The sequence below is a fragment of the Eschrichtius robustus genome, chromosome 8, assembly GCF_028021215.1.
Source record: "Eschrichtius robustus isolate mEscRob2 chromosome 8, mEscRob2.pri, whole genome shotgun sequence".
Lineage (NCBI taxonomy): Eukaryota > Metazoa > Chordata > Mammalia > Artiodactyla > Eschrichtiidae > Eschrichtius > Eschrichtius robustus.
In genome coordinates this window covers 106,434,196-106,442,792 of record NC_090831.1, presented here as the reverse complement: position 1 = coordinate 106,442,792, position 8,597 = coordinate 106,434,196, and the positions used below count along the sequence as shown (strand labels likewise).

Sequence of the window (8,597 nt, the reverse complement as noted above, 5' to 3'; positions counted from 1 at the left end):
TATTCAATATTGTCTTCACTTTATTACTCAAGAATATTTCTGAGCTGGATAGTGTGCCAGAACCCCTATCAGTTTTGTCAGTGAAAAGAGACAAGAGAAAATGTAATTCTGCAGGCAATGTAATAAATAAATATATACTTTTAAAGAAAAAGGACAAAGAAAATGTAAATTTGGTCTGTCTTCTTACCTATAAAGAAGGTAGGCACAGGAGTAAATTATTTTTTATGTAACATTTATTTCTAAAGGTTTACAAGGTATGATTTTTAAATGGGTATATTTTATGGTTTTTATGTTAATTGATACAAACATAGCCAAATACCTATGTGTATAAATTATTTGGCCAGTATCCGCTCACTTCATACCTTTAAGAAAGAGAATATAAGGTCATTTGCAATAATAATAATTAACTAGTTAATAACATAAAACAAGCTAAAATAATGTTTAAAGAACGTTGACCTGAAAAAGTGTAATGATTCTCAGTGTAGGCGTTCCTATGTGGAACAAATTAATGTGTGATTTACAATACAGTTTAAAAGTACACACACTGCACAGTTCTTTAAAAAAAGTAATAAGATGAATCATCCACTTTCTCAACAACCAGATTGCTTGTATGGTGTCCTCCTCTGGGACACCTCACCAGGGGTTATCTGGGCATCTTCTTAACGCTTGCCTCGGGAGTATTAATGCAAGGAGAATCATGCTCATTTCTTCACTTCAGAGCCTGATGTTTCATGAAATGGAGTTTTCTGAATTAAACGTGAAAGTGGAGTTACAGAACGCTTGGTTAAAAAACAACAACAATAGCAAACATTTCATTAACATCCAAGACTGAAGGCCATTGATCAAAACTGTCAAGTTTCAGTAGATTTTCCTGCTTGGTTATACAGCAGCCTGACTCAGAGATACTTATTTTAAATAAAGAGTCTTAAGATTGTGTGCTGGCTGTTTCTTTGCTTTTTTGGTGGGGGGGTGGGGTGTGGAGGGGGGTAGATGGGAGACTTGGTAGTTTTGAAGACTCTGCTTTGATCCAGGGTGTATAGTCCCTTGCTCTAGACTTCGCCTGCAGCGAGGATTCTGCTTCAGCTGTCTTGAAGTGAGATCTGCAGCTTCCTCTGTTACAAAGTTAGTGCATGTGAATTCGTTCTTCGAAATACTTCCAAATGTCCTTTGCTATGTATTTGCCTTGAAAAGAGGTTTTCCAGCTAAAAATTCAGAGTGCAGAACCTCAAGTTTCCAGAGATCCCCTTCTCACCATGTATTTAATCTTCAGTCATCTGAGGAAGCAGGAGGTCAAATATGCCTCTGTGAGTGCCGGCCACCCAGAATCTTCAGTCATAGGCCCTCTGGCTGATCCATGTAGCTAGTTCTTTGCTTAATATTCCTCCCACTCACTTTTTGAGAAGTGACTGACAGGCATCTGCCAATTCTGTCATATAAGTGGCAACTCTGCCCACCCAACTTGGAAAGTTCCTGAAACTTCTCCATGGACTGCTCCATCATGGTAGTAGCCACATCATCAGACTGAGGATGCCCAAGATAAGTTTGTATTTCAGTTTGTCTCAGATGATGCTCAACTGTGCTTTCTCTCACTCAGTCCTAACTGGCGGTTAAAGGGCCAGGATGAGGTTGCTTTGTTTTCTCTCAGGCAGAGTGAAAATTTCCAGACCTCCCTTTGCCCAAGTTTGACTGATTTAGAAGTTACTTGCATGCATTGTCTTATTTTGGTTCTTTCTTTCTTGTCCTGATGTCTCGTCCTTTCCAGGATTAATTGCAGAGTCTGAGACTGCTCATTGATTGGGGTGTTATTCAGTGGTCTAGACATGGATGAGTTATAGGTACATCTGCAGTTACTTTAGCTTTTGATTCTGAACTGGTGTTTGGCTGCGGACAGGCTTCTGTGCTTATGAAGTAATATAGTGGGAAGAATGTGAAGGACACAGACTGATTGAGCCTGGTAACCAATTCTGAGGAGGAAACTGCAGAGTCACCAGAATACCTTTTGGACAACCCCCAAACGGAGCATCTTGATAGATGGCAAATCCAGTTTTCCTTAGGCTCGTCCACGCTGCCCAGAGCCTGCTGCCTTTTGTCAGACGAATACTTCACTGCTGCAGAGTCACCCCGGAATCTCCTTCCCTGGCCGTTTGATGGAAGGAAAATCCTTTCTGTCCTTGAGGGCAGGGGCTATATTTTACACTTTTCTGTGTACCCTGCAATACTTAACAATGATTTACACGTAGTAGGAGTTCGTTTAATTCCACTGAACTCACTGGAACAGAAGGCCATCTGGTCCAGGGAGCTGCGTTTGTGAAGGACAACAGAGTCATTTCCTGAGGTGATGTATGTGAAAGGGCCCCAAAATACAAAGTGATAGAAAAAGAATAATAAACTGCTGGTCACAATCCCTTGAGCACACCACCTGTGTTCTTTTTGCTGTGCCTTGTCCACACCAATTTGTCCCTCTCCACTCACGTGCTATCCAGCATTTCTCCCTGGGAACCTCATCCAACCCAGGGCATTGTGGTCCCTCCCTTGGTCCCTGACACTTTCTGGTTGACGTCTACTCAGTTGACAGCATATGCAACTGTGGCTTACTTGTCATTTCTTTAGATCTTACTTCCCCAAGTAGATGGAACCCCATGATGGCAATCCCAGCCCCAGGGCGTGGCCGATGGTGTCCTTAGTGATTGGCTGTTGAGGATGATGAAGATGAGGCATGTAGCAGACAGTCACCTGCTGCAGTGAACTCTCCCCAGCCTATCATTTAATGTATTTTCTTTTTTCTTTCTAGTTCAGCCTCGTTCCTCATAGTAGGTGCTCAGTTAATGTCAGTTCCTGTCACTCCTTTTCTTTTCATCTTCCCTGCACTACTGTCTGGGCCTCAGTCTACCAGCAACTCCCCTCAGATATTGCTTAATCTGCCTTGTGGCCAGAACCCATCGCATTCCTGTCCCCCTCTGCCCGAGGGACTCCCAGCCCTTATGCACAGGGCTGGACGTTAAAGGCTGTATGTGCAAAAACCCTAGTAAGCAGCTGATTCTCAAGTGTTGCCTTCTCACTTTCAACTTCTCTCCATTTTTCCCTCTCCTCTCTCCTGGGTCTGACACTCCATTGTCTGCATGCACTTTTCAACCAAAAGATACTCAAATACTGGGCTTTTGATGAGGTTTTCCCTCTGGAAGCTACTGCAGGAAGGATGCTTTGTATTCTAGCCTGCACTGGGGAAGACCCTATCATGGCAGTTGGCACCTCAGATGGAGGAAGAAGTCCAGAACATTGTTCCTATACTACTTGCAATGAAAGGACGGGATTTAGATGCACCCTTCTTATAAGATAATGTAATATTGTGATTTGCAATAAGAAATATATGTATGGTCTTTGTCCCTGTTCCTGGAACAGAGCTCCTAAAACCCTTGGAATTTCCTGTGCAGAGAGTAATAGAGGTCTCTTTTGTTATGTTAAATAAGGTGACTTTTGGAAAGTCCCTAAGGATGCCAGTGGAGCCAACCCAGTGATTAGAGGGTTGGAACTTATGGCCCTCCCGGCCCCCCACCCCATCTCCCATGCAGGGAAAGGGGCTAGAGATTGAGTTCAGTCATCAGTGGCCAATGATTTAATCAATCACACCTTTTTGAGGAAGCCTCCACAAAAACCTGAAAGAACAGGGTTCCGAGAGCTTCCGGGTCGGTGAGCACGTGGAAGGAGATCTGGGGAGAGTAACTCACTTGGCGAGAACATGGAAGCTCCCTGCCCTTTCTCCATACTTTGCTCTGTGCATCTCTTCCATCTGGCTGTTCCTGAGTTATATCCTTTTATAGTTAACTGGTAATCTAGGAAGTAAAATGTTCCTCTGGGTTCTGTGAGCTGCTCTAGCAAATTAGGAGGGGGTCACTGGAACCTCTGATTGGTCAGAAGCACAGGTAACAACCTGAACTTGTGGTTGGCTTCTGAATTTGGAGGGTGGGGTTCAGTCATGGGGGACCCAGCCCTTAACCTGTGGAATCTGACACTATCTCCAAGTAGGTAGTGTCAGCATTGAGTTAGAATGTAGGACACCCAGCTGGAGAATTGCTTAGTGTGGGGAAAAACACACACATTGGGGTTGGATGCAAAATTGTAATTGGTGTCAGAATTATAGATAATATTCTTTTAAAAGCACCCCAACAGGGGCTTCCCTGGTGGCGCAATGGTTAAGAATCTGCCTGCCAATGCAGGGGACACGGGTTCGAGCCCTGGTCTGGGAAGATCCCACATGCCGCGGAGCAACTAGGCCCGTGAGCCACAACGACTGAGCCTGCGCGTCTGGAGCCTGTGCTCCGCAACAAGAGAGGCCGCGACAGTGAGAGGCCCGCGCACCGCGATGAAGAGTGGCCCCCACTTGCCGCAACTAGAGAAAGCCCTCGCACAGAAGCGAAAACCCAACACAGCCATAAATAAAAAAAAAAAAAAAAAAAAAAAGCACCCCAACAAACATGCTTCCTCCAGTAGTGTGGTGGCCATCAGTTGCCAGAGTATGTGAATTTGTCCAGCCCTCATGGCGCTGCCACCAGTTCCGCCGCAGGGCCCTAGGGAGCAAAGTAGGCCTGTGTTACTTCAGAGGTGGGTAACGCCACGAATGAAAGGAACAGCAACTTAGAGGCAGAGTGCTCTGGCTCCTTCCAAGCCAGCGGGGTCCGCTGGAAGTCCGAAAGCAACCTCCCTCGTCAGATCAGACCCCAGACCCACCTTATGTGTTACGCAGGTCAGAGACTACGATCTCTTTCAGAGACATGGCAAATTGAGGCCCAGACAAGGAAGATGGCACGGGATGAGGCTGGGATACAAGCCCAGGTCTTTTGACACCTGGGCCAGTGCTCTGTCCTCATCTGATGTCCGCTGCCACCTGGCCTGCCCCCCTCAGGGCCTCTGTTTCCCCCTTTGCACAAAAAACAGTTCCCTGAAGGAGTGTGGGCTTCCTTTGCCCTGCCTGTCACCAGCTCCCCGATGTTGTGGCCTAGAAGAACCCATGGCTGTCGAGAGGGGCAGAGCCACAGCCATGGCCTCTGGATCAAAATAGCGGAGTGTGGGCAAAGGCAGGGCTGAGGGGCTGCCAATCAACTTCAGCCTGGGATTCCTGGGGCCGTCCACCCCATGGGAAAGGGGAGCCAAGACCCATGGGGGTGAGTAGGGGGGAGGGATGGTGGGCTCCTGCATCCCCTCCTGGCCTGAAGCTTTTCTCAGGATGGGAGAGACAGAATGAAGAAAAACATCTCTCCCCTTCTCATTTCCCTTCCTGATCCTTCCCAGGCAGGGTGGCGACAGCCTGGTCATTTGAGAAGTGGATGGAGCTTACCTGAGGGACGGTGGTCTGGCTGTGACAGGTTTTCAATCCAGTTTTGCAGCATTGTGATCATGGTGTCCCCTTGGGGGCCGCTGGGTTTGGACATCGCTCCTTTCTCATGAAGCCTGGCTGGGCAGGGCTTTCCTATCATCTCAGGTGATCTTCACAACAATCCTGGCTTAGATCATTGAGGGGCAACTGTTCCCACCCTAGTCTCACAGCTGATGGAAACAGGATGACACTCCTAGGATCCCTTGGCCGCTGAGCTAGGACCAGGGCAGGGCTCCGACCTGGCCCAGGGCTCTATCTCTGGGGCCTTTTACGGAACTTTTATTTGAAACCGCTTTTTTGCCAGGTACACCAAGTGTTTTTAGGGTAAAGAAAGGTTTCTCTTTTTCACATTACATAAGAAAAGGAAGGACATTTTCATCCTCACGTGGTCTCTGGATGGCAGTGAAACATTTTAAAACGTCTCGTAGAGCGAAACCAGCAGCTGCCTCTGAGCAGCAGCTGCGCTGCGGCTGCCCAGGGTTTCTCTGGCCAGTGTCGCTCCCACGAGTCTACAGCGTGGGGCATATCTTTGCAAACCTCTTCAAGGGCCTTTTTAGCAAAAAAGAAATGAGCATTCCCATGGTGGGCCTAGATGCTGCGGGAAAGACCACCACACTGTACAAACTGAAGCTGGGTGAAATCGTGACCACCGTTCCCACTACAGGCTTCAACGTGGAGACTGTGGAATACAAGCACATCAGCTTCACTGTGTGGGCGGCCAGGACACGATCCGGCCTCCGTGGCGCCACTACTTCCAGAGCACACAAGCTCTCATCTTCGTGGTTGACAGCAAGGACAGAGAGCGTGTGAATGAGGCCCGAGAGGAGCTTATGAGGGTGCTGGCAGAAGACGAGCTCAGGGACGCCCTTCTGCTCGTGTGTGCTAACAAACAGGACCTCCCCAATGCCGTGAATGCAGCTGACATCACGGACAAGCTGGGGCTGCACTCCCTGCGCCACAGGAACTGGTACATTCCGGCCACCTGTGCCACCAGCGGGGACGGGCTGTCCAATCAGCCCCGGAACCAGAAGTGAGCTGTACTCCTCTCTCCTCCCCTCTCACTCCCTCCTTCTACCCTCGCTTTACTCTCATGTGGCAAACGTGCCCCTGGGGTGTGAGTGCCAGAAGCTGTCTCCATGGTCGGTCACAGTGTGCTTCACCATGCGGTAAATGTGCAGACGCAGACTGCAACTGGGTTTTTATCTAATGTAAATAGTTTTTGTTTCCAATGAGGCAGTTTCTGGTACTCCTGTGCAATATTACTCAGCTTTTTTTATTGTCAAAAGAAAATCAACCCACTGTTTAGTACTGAGAAGGGATTTTAGGCACACGGGTCATCCAGGAGTCACTGTGTCAGACAAGCCCGATGCTTCTCCCCTGGGCTTTAGATCTGTGTTGAAATCCATTTTGGTGGTTGGTTTTTAACCCAAACTCAGTGCATTTTTAAAAATAGTTACAAATACAAGATAAGGAGAACACTTGAACACACAGAAGGGAGAAATGTGCCTAGCGTAGGTTCTGCAGTAATGGCCCGAGTCTGGTCCACCAGTGATCTGTTTCCTGTTGGGAACGTGAAACGGGATAGAACCAGCCATGATCCATTCTGCATGGTCACAACAGGGTCCCTGTGATTTGCTGTCTTGAGTCATCCCACACCCCATAGCATCTGTGTTTGTTTCTGTGCTTACATGGCCGCCCAGGAGATGGGCTGGAGGCTGCAGCCACTGCTCTCAGACCCCTTGGAGGAACCCCAGCCTTTTCTGGGGTCAGCATGGGCACTTTGGTTGGGATTCTCTGGTTTGAGCGGGAGCCCTGCAGTCCCCTTGCTTGCCTGCTCTGGGCTCTCTGGGGTCTCACCAGCGGGCGCGTGGGTGGTCATCCTTGAGCCCCAGCCCCTGGGAGCCCCTGTCTACATGTGCTTTCACTCCCTCAGCCTACAAGGGTCAGATTTGCCATCGAAAAATGATAAGCTCTACTGTTTTCTTTTGTATTTTGATAAACACTGAAGAAGCTGGAGCTGTTAAACTTTATCTTGGGGAAAACCTCAGAACTGGTTTATCTGGTGTCGTGGAACCTCTTACTGCTTTCAATACACAATTAGTAATCAACTGTTTTGTATACTTGTTTTCAGTTTTCATTTCGACAAACAAGCACTGTAATTATAGCTATTAGAATAAAATCTCAACTATTTAAAAAAAACTTCTTGTAATCAATAATGCCAAGTTTTTATGATAAAGTATTAACTTAAAAATTAAGTCCTTTGCTTGACCAGCTCCTTTCTCCCCTACGCCAGGGCAAAAGACACCAGTCTTCACATATTTTTGAAGTTATTTTCCTCCCTCCCTCTCTCTCTCTCTCTCTCTCTGTTTCCTTGGCTACCAGAAGCCAGATGTACTCATGCACATCAAAATAAGTGAAGAAAGACTTTGAGTGGTGACTACATTTATTTTGTGATTTCTTTGGCAGTAGCCAGGACTCCATACCTTAGTTTTGCATTGGGGTTTGCAAATATCGAAAGGGTGGATTTGCTCTACTCGGTTTTATAACTGCCTTTCCTGGAATTCTGCAGACATCTCCATTCCCCTGGAGGTCAGATAATGGCTATTTATTTTCCATAGTCATGAAAGCCTCTGGGGAGAGCCATGGCAATTTGACAAGGACTATTGAAGGAACATCAGGATTGAAGTGACTGCTCAGGAAATCACATACCCTTGCTCCTATCTGCGGGGACAGCTGCCAGCCGGGCTCTCCTGTCTACAGCCAGCTGTGCACGGGTGCAGCTGGCGAAGGGGAAGAACCCTTTGCCTCCCTTTCTCTCTGCAAGAGGATGGGTGCACTAAACTCAAATAGAATAGTTCATAACAGCAGCTGACAATTGCTGAGCACTTACTCTGTGTGACAGGCATACGCTAAGGATTATCCCACTGAGTAAAATGCATATCCCATCCCTATCCCCACGGCCAGAGGCCAGATGAAGAGGACAGAAGGGACTTAAGTCTCTCTGTAGGAAGGCTAGAGGTCCCTTTCCCTCTGCTTGCAGACCTTCTGGGACAGGAAGCTCACCACCTGCCCCAAGCACGCCATACATTTTCACACAGCTTGAAACACATGTCCACACTTGGCTAATTAATGGAGCACCCAGAGCGCCTATGAATCCTTCAGTGGTGCCCTTGAAAGTCTATTACTGGGTGTGCCCTCCCTGCTAGGGTGTGAGCTGCAGGAGGGT

General features: G+C 47.5%; 1 pseudogene; it reads left to right on the top strand.

Annotated features, from left to right (window-relative positions):
- The first annotated feature begins 5,767 nt into the window (after positions 1 to 5,767).
- Positions 5,768 to 6,405, top strand: LOC137768335 (ADP-ribosylation factor 1 pseudogene; annotated as a pseudogene).
- Positions 6,406 to 8,597: the final 2,192 nt, after the last annotated feature.